Here is a 19,377-nt window from a genome sequence, read left to right as displayed (position 1 = left end):
TTAGCTAATTCAGGTGCATTTTAATCACGTATGAATAAAATACAGACTGGATTTTAATTGAAAGCATGATCGATTGAGGCACAAACATTACAAGTATGAATCAAATAAATATTATTTAATCAAAGTAAGCATCCTAGCTTAAATAAAATTAAGCTAACATTATTGTAAACAAGAACAAAGAACACATAGCAAACATCTTTATATTAAATTAAAGAAAAGAAAGGTTAAACCCAATTCAGAGTGGCTGTCACCCAAAACTCTGACTGACGAGACTCCTTCGTTCCTTTGCTTTGCTCCTTTGCTTATGGTTCTCCAAGGTGGCCGACCAAGGGTTCTTTAAGAGGCTTAATTGCTAAAATCTCTATGAAGAGATGATGCTAGGCGTGAGAATGGAAAAGACTAAGAGAAAAATAGAGAATGATGCTTGATGGATGCTTGAGGGATGATGAATGAAAGGATGAAAGGGTCTTATTTATAGGGAAGGAGAGAGAGATAGCTTGCTAAAAATAGGAGTTTCCATCTTTTGATGCATCTTCAATGGGTGGCCGGCCATAATTTTTGTAAGTTGAGCTGATTTTTTTCTTGATTCTTGGTCAATTTGAATGCCACAACAACTCAGAACTGAGACTCGGTCAAGTGCAAATCTTCAGGTAAATCTCTAATTTCTTCAACTCTTCAAGGACCTTGTGCAATTAAACCAAAAAGTGGTTTATGGACAGCCATGTGCAGTCAAATTTTGGGTTGACTTGGTCTCCAATTTGGACAGTTTTGTAATCCAACAAAGCTATCAGACCTATCCAGAATAAATTAACAAGTTATAGGACCAAAGAATAAAATTTATTCAATTTAATTAATTAATTAAAAACCTAAATTATTAATGAAATTTTTTAAAATGAATTATTAAATATAATTTTATATTTTATCATTTAATTTAATCAGGCATGACCCACTTTTTGTCTTAAAAAATATAATATATTCAAATTAATATAAAATAAACCATTTATTGCATGAAAACTATATAATAAAGCATAAAATTACATTTTAATAATTTCAATGTCCTAATTTCATATTTTCACATATTTCACATATTTTCTTGCACGGCGAAAAATTAAAATTTTGCAAACCGACTCGGTTTGTGATATTTATAGCAATAAGTCTTAACTGAATTCGTACCTGTGTTTTTAGCTTAGTGGACGTTCGTTGTTCTTGGCTTTTAACCAAACAATCATCTCTGCTATTCTCGTACCATGAACTGCTTCGAGTATAGTTTCAAACCAATTGAATCGAAATACAAAACTAGAAAAAATTTTCTCTCTTTTTATGGTGAAAACAAAAGTACTCTTTTTTTAATAGAAACCGATAGAATTTTTATTCCAGAAAAATATATGTAATAGTTGATAATAAATTCTCTCTAGTTTTTGATAGAATAACAATCTCTCAAAGTTGTGTGTATAACTCTACTAGTGTTATTTATTTATAGGAAGAGAAGGTAGAACCCTTGTTGAGTTGTAGTAGTTTATTTCAAATAGAAAAACAACATCCTACTTAGAATAGGACTAGGGTGGACAGCAAAACCTAGTATTCCTACTAGGGTTGCTACCCCCTTCATGTCCATGAGGGGTTTTTGGGTTTTTCACACATCAGGTCCAATTACGAGTACTTTCTGGGCTTTTTGACCCAGTACTCTGTAATGTGATCCAACCCGATTTAGTTTTTCTATTTCCCAAAATAAAGTTTAATATTTATATATAAAACAATTTGTTATCCTTATTTTACCCATTGTAAAATTTTAACAATTTTACCCCTGGTAAAATTTCGAAAAAATATCAATATTTCACAACTCAACGTGTTCACTATGACTAAATGGTTTATTTACATTTCTGGGCTTCAAAACAGTCCAAAAATTTAAACTTGTTTTGTGATCATTTTTAAGTAATCTATATAGGATTACAAATGGATCATTTCCCTTTTCATTTCTATCTCCACTTTTGGAAACCTACATTCATTTCCAAATGATTTCATTTCTCCATTTTGAAGAAAACCATAATCATTCATAAATGTTTCTCATTTCTCTTTTCCTATTTATTCCATTCATTTCTGTTCAAACACACAATTTTTGGTTTCAACGAGTTAGCGGAGGGACCTATTGAACATATGTAGTTGAGGCAACTTTCTCAACTAAGTCTCTACCCGATGACTTACTCATGAATCCCAAAGTTGAGGAAAGCTAGTGGTAGGGAAGTATATTGTAGATACTATAGAAAAAATCAATGGGCTCCCTTAATTTCCAGTTAAAGCCCAAGCTAATTCGTTATCAGCCCTAAACGACCACAGATCTTCAGCGAATTGAACTATATTGGGACTCACGCTAAGATAAAGATCCGATGCCCGCCAACCATTTGGGCTCCTTCCCTCCAAACAGAAGCAGAATATATTTCTAACTGTGAGGAGACTTCTTAACTCCAGAGTGCACCCAGGATTTAGCCTTTCAACTTGTGCCAAAGCAATCTCGGTGTCTAAGGGTTGGGCCTAGAGAAAAATCGACTCCTTAGGAATTGACCATCTTGTGGGGAACCCAAACTCACTGATGTGTTTTCTATTCACCAAAATGAATTTATTTCTATCCAAGTGAAGATTTGAAGCCTAATATTTGAGTATGGGTTCGCGGCCCTGGTGTACACTATAAAGGACCATCCCAGCTAAAGGCCTTTGTGTAGGAAAAAACGGGTTTGGAAAACATAACGGAAAATAAATTTAGGGAAAACAAAGTTTTAAAATTTTTTCGAAAATAAGATCTTGGTTGTAATATCTAAAGTAATAAACACTTAATCAAAATTGTATCTTTTTGATTTGTCTAGGATGAGCGCTTCGATCGAGTAATAAACACTTAATCAAAATTGTATCTTTTTGATTTGTCTAGGATGAGCGCTTCGATCGAGTAGTTTTCTCCGCTATCCTCAATCTCACGTCTACCGAGTGTAGGCTCACTTCGAATCAGAAAAAATTTCACAAAAATTACTAGTAGGGTAATTTTGCAATTTCTCTAAACTTTTGGGTCAAGTTGTAAATCAGAAAAATATGTCTAGAAATTTTATGAAATAATCTATTAAGATAATTTTCTCTCTACAACTTTATCTTGAATTCAAGTTTGTGTCAATTAATGATCCAAGACTCTCTTTATATATGGAGAGTTTAGAGAATTCAACTATGATTAAACTTAATCACTTTAATATTAAATTAATATAATCTCGATAAATATTAGATTAATTTTAATATTAAATCTTATTAAAATAATAGAATGTTTATCTTATAGATAAACATTATATTAAAATTAATATTAAGATAATCACTTTAATATTAAATTAATAAAATACTATTAAGATAAATATAAAATTAAATTTAATATTAAACTATTACAATAATCTTATTTTTGGAATAGTTAATCTGAAATCAATTTCTCTAGTAGAGTTCCAGTAGGAGTGTAACTCTTCCATTGCTCAACAACCGAAGACCACCCGTCGTCGGCCACCAGGACGCCGCTATTGCAGTCGCCAATACTGCCGTGTCTGGTGATGCACGTGCGACACCTTTACGACACCCCAGCCGGTTCGACTGCTGCTGGTTCGGTCCAGGTCAGTGACGACCCAATCGGTCAGATCTAGGCATTGGTTGGACCATCGGTCTGGTTTCACATACCGGGTCTAGTTTGACCGATTTTTAGGTCTTCGTCTCAATTTTGGGCTCTCAGGCCCAATTTACGATCTCAGGTCTAATTTTCAAGTTCAATTACCGATTAGACCAATTGTTTGACTTGAAAATTAATTTCCAAAAATATCATATTAATTTTAATTAATTTGATTAATTTAATTTTACTTGCTAAAAATTAATTTTTTCAAAAATCACTTAGATTTTCTAAATTAATTTTTCAAGAAAATTTTGTAATCAAATTCTCTAGTTGAATAATTCTCATGACCACCTAATTTAATTGTACATCGAATAAATCGACTCAATTAAATTATTTCCAAAGTCTTAGAATATTCTTCTAATTCAAATGTAGCTCGATTGAGCTTTTGTTGAGCTAGCGGAGAGACCAATTGGACATATACAATTAGGCTCTAGTAATTATAATTATGTCCAGAAGCATCATTCCACTAATTCGCAATTACTTAATTATGGAGTCAGTCTATGAGAAGTACCATGATTGAAAACTCCTTATTGTAAACTTTTTACGAAAGCAATTCATCCAACTGTTTTGTCTAATGACCTTGTCATGTGTGTGTTACCTTCATATAATATCCTTGATTCCTATGAATTAAATCCGTTCACTCGATGCAATCCTATTTTATCTCATTGTCACCATTGTGTCTTCTTAATGATTAATATGATAATTGTCAACATAGAACAGTGATAAATTGCTCGTTCGCGAATGAGCAACCCATGGCCACGTTCCATATTTATGAATCCACACAATACCAATGAGAGGATATAATTAACTCTTTAATTGAGCTATGAATTCCACTGTTGCTAGTAAAGCCATATCATACACAATTCATGTACACAACATACCAGTTATGGGCTCTATCATTTTTAGAGTATAAGCCTCCACTTATATCAAAGCACATGAGCTGCATACGCATGGTAAGTGACTAACTCACGATTTAGGTAAATCACACCATAAACGTTACAAGTGAATTAATTCACAAACGGATTCAGAATTAATTCATCTTGGTTCCAGTCAAATGTATCATTCTACTAATGAATACATCTATGTTTCTACCTGTGGAGTCAACTACTCCAATAGCCAAGAATAGTCATCTCCCTAATTAGAAGTGTAGACGAAATAATAATCTTTCTCAGTTTTTGAATAAAATGCCCACTTGGATTCTTTTACGGTATTAAAAGCTTATTTAGACTATCTACTGAAGTAAGTTACCTTTTTTGCAATGTAAATGTTCTTACAATGCCACTTATCTTCAGTTTGAACTTAGACAATCAATGAGCTAATATTTGATTGTCACAATTTCACTATGCATGCAAATTATAAAAGACAAAAATACAAAAGACATAATAGTGAAATGTGAAATTAACTTTATTTATTTATTCATCGTTTAAATAAATATAAAATAGTTACATGTTTACTACAATATGGGCACATTTCCCAACAATTTGAGTTAGGACCTTCAAAAGTGATGGAAGACACTAGGCATGGGGCTTATTACGGCTACTGCAATGCAAAAAATATGCTATCAAGGTCCACCAAGACAGTCCAGTCAACTACCCCGGTGCAATCCTATATTCTTTAAGGGCTGTGCAAAAGAAAGGATGTAGTGAAAGATGGAAGGCAACCTCTAACAAGTAAAGGGGTAGAATGAGGCCCTCGCTGGAATCACTCAAACATCTCTCCCGAGTGACAATCTTGAAGTGATATGCGAAGTTGGGCAATTGAATCCCATGAGCTGCCAAATAATTTACCATATTCTCCTAGGTAGTCAAGTAACTATACAATGGCGTTTTTGCTGAAGTGCTAGTTTCTTAGGGCAGAGTGTTACTATTATTTGCATCCAAGGAATATACCTGGTAACCCCTCTGACTCTGAGGACCAGAACCCTAGCCTTTCCTCCTAACATCGGTGTCATCCTAAACATAACGATATAGAAGTAAATAGAAAGAAAAGAAAAGAAAATGAAGGATTACCTAGAAACTAAAAGGTGTTCATGGAGGAAGATTAACTCTGGTAAAGGAATCAAAGGAAGAAGAAAGGTATGGAAAAAAGAAGACTATGGTTTTTAAAGAAAACTCAAACGATAAGGAATTTGAGGGGGAAAATTGATTTTAGATGAAAAGATTTCTTAAGGTCTCGATTTAAATAACCAAGCGTCCAAGGGAAACTTGAATTCAAAAAGTAATAAATTTTTCAGTTCCTTGAACCTATATTTGACACATGTTGATCAAGGGAAGGGTTTTTACTAAACCCCCTCGATAACTAGGAAATTGAGAAGATCCGCCAAAGTAAGCCATTCGTCAAATATTTTTCAAATGGGCGTAAGTTAGTGTTGAATTAGTTAAATAACTTTTGCATTGGATACATTTTGGCATCAAGTGTAAGCCTGAGACTCCACCTGAATAATAGCAAAGATATGCTTGTACAGTTTTCTACTATGCATGGAATAAAAATGGAACCAACATTCCAATGGGACGAGTTTAAGGTGAATTAGAGACAAAGTAAATGATGCTAAGGGATTAGGGAAGAGTTGAGGTGCCCAACTTTATGATAAAAATGAGTTATCCAATAAAGAAATAATTACCATGAGTATGCTTATAAAGGTTGTCATGAGAGGAAATTTCGTGGACGAAATCTTTTTTAAGGGTAGGGGGAGTTGTCACACCCAATTTTCTCTTATGTATCGGAATAAAAGTAAGTCAGGATCTAATTGAATGGAATGGTGAATTGGCGGGATCTACTAGGGAATTTAGAAATTTTAGTGGTTGAATTGTGGATAGTTGGATCTCAATTCTAGTTTAGTTAGAATGAAACTGACTACCTCCTAAATTGGAGATAAAATAATTAGCAATGAATGACTAAAATGGACTAAGAAGACCGTGCAAAATTTGGATATATATGTGTGGAGAGGAAAGAATTCTCCTGAATGAACTAGTAATCTCTCTTTCATCTGTAACATCTTCTTTAGTTACTCTGAAGAGGAAGAAGAAGAAATTCAAGGAAGCTTGGCATGGGTGGTAAATGTGAGTATGGGAAGAATATAATTTGAGAAGCTGGTAAGCCCTTAAGCCTCCCTGTACTTGTGGATTAGAGGCAAGAGAAGTGAGAATTCTTGAAATTTTTTTGCATAATTATGGATTCTAGATTTTTAAGGTTTGAATACATTCAATTTAACCGATAAATAGTTGTCATGCTTAGCTGCCAGGATGAAGGAGACTCTAGTGTTTTGACAAGCTAAGTTGACGAGGATAAGAGAAGTAATGTGAGTTTTTGTACTCTATTTTTTCCTCTTAGATGATGTTTGTTGTGCTATTGACATGTTCAGTTTAGATGATTATTCTGGTTGTAGTTTGAAATCTATAGTTGTACTTGATTTCAGTGATTAAGCAAATCAATCATGTATAAGGCTATGAAAAGAAATCACTGATTGCTTGTATACTCTCTGTATGTGAAATTTGTTGGTGTATTGTCATATTAGAATATGGCAAACCACTTTAAAGTGTCAGTGTTTTGAATGTTATGCAAGAAATACATGATTACATCGTATGAGGAGTATAGAGGCAGCTTACCTTGATAGGGTAGATGAAGTTAGAAATAATTGACGGAATGGATGGATTGATAAGAGGATTCAAGGGAGTGTAGCAGTATTGCGTAATGGTGTCGACTGGTTTTCTAGAGCGACATCATGACGATGGTATATCAACTCTATGGGGCGACACCACAACGGTGGTTACCGATTGGTCCTTCGGGGTGACAGTTTGGAAGAGGTTTATTGCGTCCTCGAAATTAAGAGTTTGCCTCGACAATAAACATGGGTTCATATGGTGTAAGACCATAACTCGGCTATGGCAATATATAGAGTCTACCAGGACATTAAACATGGGTTCATACTGTGTAAGACCATAGTTGTGCTATGGCAACAGATAAAGTCCACTAGGATGGTGAACTAGAAAGTTGACAGGGCAAGAAAAGGGAGATTATTGTATGGCTCGCTCGGTGATTAGCATGATTGGATGAATACGGTGTGTTTGAGAACATGGGTAAACAGGAAAGGAAAATAAATAACCAAACTACGAAGACAAGAAAAGCTTGTAAAAGTGTCTGAGAATGTGGGTAAGCCTAATAATAAGAGAATCTACCAAATTTCAACGGAGAAAGGAATTGGTATATGTGATCTTAACAAGGTAGAGGAGATAGAAGGGATATCTTATTCGAGGTATGAAGTAATCCACTGGTATAAGTTCGTCGGTGTTTGGTGAGTAAACTAGCATTGGGGGTGATAATGAGATGATCAAGTGGAATCTAAACCTAAGGGTCTGGGGGTACAAGACAGCCAAAGACAGGAAAGTCTACCAAGGTTCACTTTGAAGCGATGATCGCCCAAACGGTCTGATTGGTAAAGTCCACTAGAGATCTATAGAGAAAGAGGATGTATGACTACACTATTGTAATGCAAGAAAGTCCATATGGGCTATCAGATGTGGAAGTCTGCCAAGGGTTACCTTGGGCGGATAGTCCGTCAAGAAGTAGCAGAAGAGAGAGTTTGTTAAGAGCTATCTATTAAATTCAATTTCATGAAAGATTGGACTAAGGAGAACCAATATCTTAGGGCTACATTGTGAGGTACGAATCCTCTAGGAAAATGAGGCGTCTATTAAGACAACTTATCATCATGTTTAAAACTATAAATTAGGGCAAGAGAAAGTGTCCTCCCTTTAAGATGAACTATGATAAGGGTAAATAAAAATTAGTCATTCATAAGAGTAAGGTGGAAAATCCTAATTTTAGTCTAGTATGGGATGAACGGATCAGGGTAAGGATCTGAAGTTGAAGTGAGCATAATTGAAACACAACCAGTGGTAGTCAACAAAATATATATCCCATAGACATTAAAATAATAATTTACTCATCAAAATTGTGGTTCTGAAACCACTATTCTAATTCCACTGAAAACAGGCTGTTACAGCCCCTCAGGTTAATAAAAGACTAAAACCACACTTTTTTGTTGAATGTAAATAAAACTATGAAAACTTAGTTAAAACATAATAAAAGTGCTTGTATTAAAGCTCATTAAGTGTGAAAACAAGTTTAATCTGCTACACCGAATTATAGCGGATCAAACTCCCCACACTTAAGTCGTTGCTTGTCCTCAAGCAAGACAAACAAAAGATATCAAATTAAAAGATGACCTTTGAGAAAATATAGTAAAAATGTTGGTTTTAGAGTACATAACTAGGCATTTAATATTTATACATAATCTTGACATGATACATAGTTGACTTGAACTCTTGATATTAAACACTTAAGTTCAGTATATTACAAAACATACAAACATTAAGGTTTTCAAATGTATGGATCCATCAATAAATTATATAGGTAATTTGATTATCCAAATAGTCGTACATGTGATTATTAAATTTGATGTTAATTCGTGAAGAAGCCTATCTAGGTCGCATAGGGCTTTTTGGCTTGTAATATTTTGAGGCTTAGATAGGTATGAAATTCAAGAATGGTAAGCATCAAAATGGTTTCAAGCATGAAAATAGTTTGACACATCATACTGTTCCCTATTCTTCCCCTTTTAGTGATGCTTACCCGCTCATCGCCTTATTTCTCATTCTCTTACCTTCCTTATTTCTCCACATAAGAAATCACAACATAATACAACAACTATGGCTAGCTTACGAGTTTTTAAGCATTAATGAACGAGTTTTCCTATTTTCATGACTTTGTCACCTTTTTCTTTTTTAATACATCTCACTCGTAAACGTTTTTGCTTTTCAAGTACTTTTTCTACTCATTTTGACTTTCATTTTGAAAGTTTCTTTTATTTCACACTTTATAGGCTAACCTATAATTACTATATCACATCCATATTTCCTATTTCACTTTGTTTTTACAAAATCTGTCGTGATGTATCTACTTAGCCCTCAGTACGTATGGCCAGACATTTATAGTCATGCTTTTTAGGACCAAAGAGAAAGGGCAAATACAAATTAATTTTTTTGGCTTGGGTTTTGCATGAATGTTCATCAAGAAGTATTTTCTGGCTCAAATATAGGTACTAAAGATGAATAAATAGGGTTAGCTTTTTAGCTCTGGATGTTTTCCAAAAAATGCCTTAGGTCATCCCTAGGTATCTCAATATTCACAAATTTAATCAACCGAAAATCATAAATTCAATAATCTATCATACATACTAGCGTGCTCGTTTACCTGTATTCTCTATATCATTTGGTACATTCAATTGCCCAATGCCTATTTATAGTGTAATATATAGATTTTAGTAGTCTAATAATAAAAAAATTAAAATCATTTACTATCATGCCAAATTTATAGTGAATACAATCAACCTATATACATGCTCTTAACCACTCACTTGTATTTCTACAAGCTCAAGCACACGATTGACACTAAAAATTAAAAGAAAAACATAAAAATTGTAACAAAATTTCTATGTTACCCCTACACTTTAGATAACACGTTGTCCTCAATATGTAGTTTTGAAAAATAAAGAAAGAAGTTACTCACTTGATCGTAGTAGTTTTACCGGTTAATTATGGGTACTTCATCCTTTGTTTGTTCTAAGCTATAATTGGTTGTGTTTCTTTCATATGGGGATTTTATACAAAAAAATTATAAAAATATACTTGTATAATTCTAATATTACTATAATTATTACTAATTACAATATCCTTAAAAATCAATTAACTTTCCTAAAATAAAATAAAACAAACATAAATTTTCCTAATGTATATATGTATTGTAATTTTTTAAGAGATTTATTCATCTCCCTAATGAAGTCTTCCTTTTCTCCTTTCTTCCTTTTGTTTTCTCTATAGAATTACAAATTGCTTGTACAAATCGTCTCCTACTAATTTCTTTGGAGGGTTCATCTTTTTATCTAAACGCTCTATAGGTATTCTTGCTCTTTTACACAACTCTGTTATAAGGTGTGGAAAAAATGTCCCTTTTGCTTGATTTCTTACACACTCGATTATATTTCTATATATCCAAGTACCAATACATATTTGTTTCCTTTGCAAGATTGTATGTACTAGAATGGCTTGTATCGGGCTGATATCGGAGAGGTCTGCCACGGGCCAAATTCTTAAACGTACAAACTTCATCCATAATTTTTCTCTTAGAGTCATTAGCGCTTGACTGAGTGTCTCAGGTATCTCTATTCCTGTTTGATGTGTCCATACTTCTTTCCTTTTTGTTAAAAACCTCAAAACCTCTTCCATGTCTACATTTTTAAACTCTTTGAGATCTGTTTTGTACAAGTAATCAAAGTAACAATAAGAAGCATCATAAAACTGTCAAATACTTCTCTTAATTACCAGAACGTTGACCCCTCTAACTTTAACATATGTTCACAACTCATAGTACGGTGTTTTCATTTTTTTATTTTAGTGCAAGATAAAATTCTTGCACAACAAGTATTATTGTTTGCTTTTAAGGTGGAAGCAAGATGTTATTCCATTCTCTTTCTATTGCAATTTTCCACACCCCTTTATAATTTCTTATCAATAGGTCAAACCCTTAAAGTATAAGGTTGCAACTGTTGTAGATATTTTTCTATGCTGTTTTTTCAAAATTCAAAAGATGGATTCATGATGTTTATACAAGAATTCTTTAATTTCCCAATATGCTTTGTTCTCTAATTCAATCAACAAGTGACAATTTTTTCGTAAACTAATTTATAAGGAGACATACCTAACAGATTTTTGTTTGCAGTTCTGTAGGCCCATAGTGTATTGTCTAGTCTTACTACCCAATCTTTCCTACTTGTATTTACCATTTTTCCCAGAATTCGCTTAATCTCTCAGTTAGACACCTCTGCTTGTCCATTAGCTTGTGGATGATACACTTTTTTCATCTGGTGTCTCACATTGTATTTGGCTAAAACGGCTTCAAACTGTTTGCTGCAAAAATGAGATCCTTTATCACTTACCAACACATGGGTGTTCCAAATCTGGCAAAGATTTTTTTTCTCAGGAATCTAACTACTGCTTTTGTGTCATTTGTAGGTAATGCCACTACTTCAACCCACTTAAACACATCATCAACGACTAGCAAGAAGTATTTGTTCCCAAAAGAACTTGGAAAGGGTCCCATGAAGTCAATTCCCCAGACATCAAATACTACTACTTCAAGTATCCCTATTTATGGCATTTCATCTCTTTTTGATATAGTTCCAGTTCTTTGACATCTATCGCATCCTTGTACGAATTCATGAGCATCTTTGTTCATAGTCGGCCAATAAAATCCTAATTGCAATATTTTTTGAGCTATTCTTTTTCCACCGAAGTGCCTCCTACATGGCGATGTATGACAACCTTGTAAAACATCTTTTATCTTTTCTTCTCTACACATCTTCCAACTAACTAACCTGTGCATTGTAAAAATATGTATGGATCTTCCTAAATGTAAATTTTTAATTCATGTATGATCCTCTTCTTTTATTTCCATGATACTTTTGGTGGAAACACACCTTTAGTGTGTAGTTCATATAATTTGCACACCATGGTATGTTGTTATTCCTAAACCTAGCCTGATGGATGTCTACCCTGAATAATTGCTCATCAATAAAGGTCTCATTGATTTCTTCAAAGTTTTGCTACTCTAAATCATTTTCTATTCTAGATAAATAGTCTATGATTTTTTATAACTTCGATCTTTGCCTTGTCCACTTCCAAACTTTTTCTCAATATTTGATGTCCTAACACTAATTATTCTTTCACCATGAAGTGTCATTTTCCCTAGTTAAGTATCAGATTGGTTTCTTCACATCTTTGTAAAACTTTCTCAATGTTATTTAAACATTCCCAAAAAAAATCTCCGTAAACTGAGAAATCATCCATGAATACAACTAAGCCCTTTTCCAACATATCAACAAAAATAACAATCATACATCTCATAAAGGTCCTTGGGGTATTATATAATCCAAATGACATTCGTTTAAAAGTATATGTTCCAAAAAGACATGTAAATGTGGTTTTTTCTTGATCATTGGGATGTATAGGAATTTGATGATATTCAAAATATCCATCAAGGAAACAATAATAGTCTTTTCCAGTCAATCTATCTAGCATTTGACCAATGAAAGGAAGTGGAAAATGATCTTTTTTCATTGCATTATTTAATTTCTGGTAGTCAATACACACTTGCCAACCAGTGACTGTTCTTGATGGAATTAACTCATTCTTATCATTCTCAACCACCGTTAACCCCTTTTCTTTGGAAGGCATTGTGTGGGACTTACCTATTCACTGTCAGAAATTGCGTACAAAATACCTACATCCAACCATTTTATCAATTCTTTTTTTACCACTTCTTTCATAGCCAGGTTTAATCGACTCTGTGCATCTACCAATGACTTTTTCTTTTCTTCCTATATGATCTTATGCTGACACAGTAGCACAGGATCGATTCCCTTAATATTAGTAATAGTCCATCCGATGACTTTTTTGTGTTTTTCTAAAACACTGAATAATACCTCCTTCCATTCAGAACTTAACCCAACAACCATAATTACAGGTAAAGTGTTTTGCTCTATTAAATATCCATACTTTAAATGCTCTGGTAATGGTTTTAATTCTAACTCAAGAGGTTTAACAATGGATGGTACCATTTTTGTTGCATTCGAAATTAGTTGTTTTGATTGTTCCTTACTTTGCCACCACCATTCAAGTTGAAGAGCTATCTGATTCTTTTCCTGTTCTGCATCATCCAAATTTTCTTCTTCTAATTCATATTCAATATGTTCGGCCAAAATTACTTTGATTAACTTCACTTTATTGCATTTTTACTCTTCTGGTATAGGTTCTACCAACTCCACACCTTTCAATTCCTAATGTATCCCCCAAATAAATTCATTCTCACTAAATTTTTCCAATATTTCCATGTCTTCCTTTCTCGTTTTCTTCCAAATACTTTCCCTAGTTATAAACTCAAATTTCTACCTGTTATAACTATTTAACCAGACATAGAAATGTTGGATTTGAATTGCAAAATGTATACCTCCACCCAATACTTCCCTAAGAATTGTTTTGAATCGTTCCCAAGCTTTTCCTAATGTTTCGGTAATATACTGTTTAAATTGAAATAATTTCTCATAAGTGTTGATTACCTGAATCATAGGAAGAACCTTGCAAAGGAATAACTACACAAAATTAGTCCATGTAGTGATAGTATCGAGTGACAGTGCATCTAACCAAGCCTTCACTTTTCCATCTAGTGCGAATGGAATTAGTAATAGTTTAATAGCTTCTGCTGGGACACCCGCGTACGTAACGGTACTACTTATGTGTTTGAATTGTCAAAGGAAGGCTATAAAATCCTCTTTTCTATAATCATTAAATAAGACATTATGAGAAATCCATGTTAATAATGAATGATTTAATTCAAAGTGAGGACTATGATTAATAGGGTGAGTAATACTAGATTGCAACCAGTCCATGTCAAAAAAATATTCCTAACACTTGCATTATGTTATTAATGGCTACTTATCAGATTGCAAACAACAGATTTATCTCCTATATCCCCAGAATGATATAACCATTGGTCTTCTAGGATATGTGAGTATATTTATGAATATCTTCTTACACCATGAAATTAGAAAAGAATAAAGAAATGCTAATATATCAATCGTATCTATGATTCATTAATTTCCTAATTATTCTATAAAAATGCAAAAATTAAAATTAATCTAATGATGTTGCCTCCCAGGCAATAGAGCTAACAACTTAATCGCTTCCAGATGTACCAACGTCCAGAGTAAGAAACTTGCACAAATGATATGAAATAAGCGGTATCCAAAAGTATACGAGTCAGGTTATAATATAGTTACAAAGAAGTAAATAAGTACTCTAAGGATCGTACCCAAGGGAGGCGAGTACTAAATTAATCCTAATCTAAACACAAATAGATCTAATTAATACTTTAAATAAATTATATTACGAACAAACACAAAGAGAGGTTTTTGGGGGGGGGTTTATAACAATAAAGAAAATAATATAAATAAAGAGACTTTAGGAAACAAATTATGTAAACTGAATAAGATCTAAGCATAGGCGATTAGCTTCCTTTGGTAATCATAACAAACTGTTGCTTAAAGCTTCTAGTCAATCAACTAGTCGTCACCCTAGTAGGATCTCTCAATCTTCCACTAAAATGACGAGTCGGTAAGAACTACTTATCTGTCGACCTCACAGTCCAGATCGATTCGAGGCTAAGGTATTCACGAATAGATTATACCAATTTTGGGTTAATTCTAACCTAAATGACTTCCTAGGGTTGTCAATCCCAAGGTTTAAGTTATTTCTCTCCAAAACAGCTGACTTACTAAGAAAACCCTACACAACAATTAATAAGCCATACCTCCCTTCGCTAATCCCCCATAAGAGGATTCGTTTCTCATGGATTTCATAAACACAAAAAACTTGATAATAAACATGAATAATGAATCAAGAGAAAAGATTTAAGAGAAGCTCGAATTGTATTGAATGAAGTGTAGAATCCACAAAGAGTTGATCGAGTCTACAAATCAAATCTCCCAACAAACATAAAATAAAAACTAGAAATAACCTAAAACCTAAGAAAAGGAAAAAAACTAAAAACTGAAATTACAAAGAAATTTCACAAGTATCAAAAGCTGTCTCTAACAAGTGTTAAATGAGTCTATTTATAGATTTAAGGTTGACATCATCCTCAACCCTGGGTCAAATGATGCTCTCGTATTAAATATTTGATTGTGTAGATCAAAATGCCCTAGCTCGTAAGTGCTTTCTCGTACAAGATCGATGTCGCGAAACCCTAGTGCCTATATCGCAACATTGAAGACAGTATGCTCAACTTCAGGGTGACTTCAGGGGTGTGTCACAACATCTCTTGGCTGTGTTGCGACACTGAAGACAGTCTCAGAATTCTTGTACTCTACTCCTTATGTTGTGACATCAAACTTCCCGTGTTGCAACACAACGGCCAAAATTGAGTTTGTATGCCCGCTAATGATCTCCTACACACTTTTTATTGAATGTAAACGAAACTATGAAAACTTAGTTTAAACATAATAAAATTGCTTATATTCAAGCTCCTCAAGTGCAAAAACTAGTTTAATCTGTTACACCGATTTACCGAAGATCAGTTCACAGTATTCATCTAACTTCTACGTTAGTACCAACTCACTAGTAATTACTAATGAACCCTAGGTTACCCTCTAAGTTATTTACGTGTTTCTCGTTTTACATTTATAGATGTTGGGATAGACGTTGGAAGGGATGTTGGAATAGTGTGTAAATCCTTCAGAAAGGTTCAAATATGATATCAATAACATTATGTATGATTTCTCTTTGGAGCTCACTAAGTTTGTATGAACTTACTTTGTTACATTTCCTTTCTTAGGCTTGCTAATTGAAGGAAGACTTTGTTGGAAGGACTATGCCAGAGTGCTACTACTATTGTGAGTTGATAGCTTTGTTTCATATCATTCATGACTTGTGGGGGTGGCGCATAGGTGTATTTGGAAATGATTTTTATAAAGAAATTTTGTTTTGAAAAAAAAACTTAGTTTTTATGAGATTTCTATGAAGTATCAATGCTTTTTTTTTAAGAATATATTTTGTGTAATGAAGTTATTATATACAAACTTATATGCCATATAGCTTGTACATTATTTTTAAATTGTTGATGTTTTTTATTCAAATTGTGGTAAAGTAACAACTAATATATTTTTTATATTTATAACTTTGTGAGAATTATATATAGCCTTAGCCAAAATGTTTTAAAGTTAATTTGATTTTAAGTAGTGACACACCATACTCGGATCTTATTATAGGGTTGGGTTTGACGTGTTACAAAATTAGAAAGAAAGGAAGAGGAGACAAGTGTTTTCCAGATAGCATGTGTTTTCTATTCTATGTGAAAAATGAGGAAATCAACCCTCTATTTATACTAGAAATAGAGGGAAAAAATGGTAAATAGGCAGGGAAAAAGAGTAAAAAACGCATGAACAGTTGCTGTCCCACTATTTTCGCGCCCAACAGCCAAAAATATATCAGCTCCAGATTTTTTAAAACAGTAAATCTAGAAAAAATAAAATTTTTTAAAGATATTTTTTCCAGAAAAATAATAAAACTTTTGTCCAAAAAGATATACAGCTGTACGTGTCAAAGAAACGGATACGGAGAAGAACAAACAGGCGACGGCGACGGGCGCGTGTGATAGGCCTATAACCCAATTAGTCAATGAAAGCTAGAAGTAAAGCTATATAAAAACTCTCTTGATAGCTTGTACTGAACCAATGTGGAATATACCCACTAACAACAACCCTTTACATTACTAACAATCCTTCACTAATGCAAAGTAATTTGGAGATTTTGTAAACATGAGAAAAAGTAGAGTTTTTTCAGTTAAAACGGAAGAGCAACGGTGAAATTAGTTGCATAAGCATTAGTATCTTGTGGATTTTGGACTAGTACATAGTGAAATAAGTTATTCTTCTCTTTAACAAGTAAACGAATCTTGAACTTGTTAAGATAGGAGTTAACTTATGGAACACAACTAATCTCAGATCCAATTGATGTCCAGTGATAACTCAACAAGTTTTAGCCAATGTACCTCGCGATGCTGGTTAGTGCTCTAGAAAAACTGCCCAAAATGTTTTTCATAGAAGGTGGCTAGTCCTTCACACTTACGTAGTTGATTTCATAAAGTCTATCTCAATATAGCCACCCAAATCAGGGCTATGAAATCATTAAGAGCTTTCATTAAGCTCATTAAGAGTAATAAACTCAACCTCTCAAGTCGGTGAATTCATCAAGTTCGTCTTAATAGGACCACCTAATTTCTGGGCTTTGAATTCATTAAGAGTAACAACTCATCCTTACACATGTGCATCATTCACCATAAGGATAGGTAAAATGTACACTATGAGTCTTTCCATGATTTCATTTGACCACATTGAACTTAAAAACTAAATTGGGTATCCAATATGGATTCCTCAACCATTGGGTTTAAGACTTATCCCCCTCGACTAACCAAGAACATTTTCCTACTTAACCCTTTGGTTAGTGGTCAGCTAGGTTCCTTTCAGACCTCACGTACTCTAAAGCAAATACTCCATTCTTTATTAAATGTCTCATAGATTCATGTCTTATTGAAATATTACTTTCTTACCATTGTAAGATTGACTCTTAGCAACACGAATTGTGGCTTGCAAGTTATGTAATAAAGATATGGGAGGTACTGGTTTTTCCCATAAAGAAATCTCTGCAAGTAGATTCCTAAACCACTCGGCTTCTTGCCCGGGTAAGTCAAGAGATATAAACTCTGACTCCCTCGTGGAGTGAGCAATGCAGCTCTGTTTAGCATACTTTTATGAAATGGTTGCTTCACCCAAAGTAAAGGCAAACCCACTTATAGAGCTTACCTCATCATAAGGAGTTCTCACAAAGATTACATCAAAACGATTAAACTTTTTTAACACTTTCTTTATATAATGAGATTGGTTTGATGAAAATCCCTTTTCTGATTTTGTAACCTTAACTCCTAAGATTACATCTACCTCTCCCAAATCACTCATTTTGAGTCTGTTAGATAAGAAATTCTTGGCTTTATTAGTAACTTCTATATTGGAACTAAAAATTAACATGTCATCTACATATAGACTTATGATGACACAATCAAAACCAAACATTTTAGAATACACACATGCATCCGCACCATTAATTATAAAACTGAAACTAAGAATAGTCTTATGAAATTTCTCATACCATCATTTTGGAGCTTGTTTGAGATCGTATAGAGATTTTTTGAGTGTGCAAGGTTTATATTCCATACTAGGTGCCACAAATCCTAGAGGTTGCTCTATATAGATCTCCTCATCCAAATCACTATTTAGGAAAGCTATCTTTACATCCATATGATTTACCAACAAATTATGAATGGAAGTTAAAGCAAATAAAACACGAATGGTAGAGATCTTAGTCACAGGAGAGTATGTATCAAAATAATCTATTTTAAATTTCTGAGTAAACTCTTTATCACTAGTCTTGCCTTATACTTTTGTATTGACCCATTTGGTCTAAGTGTCTTTCTAAAGACCCATTTTTTACTAATAAGTTTAAAACCTTTAGTCAAGTGTACTAATTCCCAAGTGTGATTAAACATAATGGATTCAAGCTCATTATTAATAACATCTCTAAAAAACTAGCATCTATTGAATTTATGGCTTCATCATAGGTTTTTGGATCCTCATCTATTAAAAATTCATGAGCAATAGAATCATTTGTTAACTCTAAATCATTAACTTCAGTTATAAAAAAAGTAAGAAAATCAGATCTGAAACTAGTGGTTGTCCTTTGTCTTTTACTTCTCCTAGGATCCACATCATCATTAAGAATATCTCTATTATGTGTACTAGAAGAAGAAACATGCTCGTCTATCTATGTATCAGGATTTATATCTGATTTCTTTGAAAGGAAAATAATTTCAAAGAAAACAACATCTTAAGATTCACATATGGAAGAATCATGCAAAGACATAAATCTATATGCAACACTGTTCAGAGCATAACCAACAAAAACAACATCAACAGTTTTAGATCCAATAGTGTTCTATTTAAAAGCAGGTAAGCCTTATTTTTCTAGGCA

This window comes from Gossypium raimondii, chromosome 9 (assembly GCF_025698545.1).
Source record: "Gossypium raimondii isolate GPD5lz chromosome 9, ASM2569854v1, whole genome shotgun sequence".
Lineage (NCBI taxonomy): Eukaryota > Viridiplantae > Streptophyta > Magnoliopsida > Malvales > Malvaceae > Gossypium > Gossypium raimondii.
The sequence above is the reverse complement of the archived record's forward strand: the minus strand, read 5'-3'. Positions refer to the sequence as shown.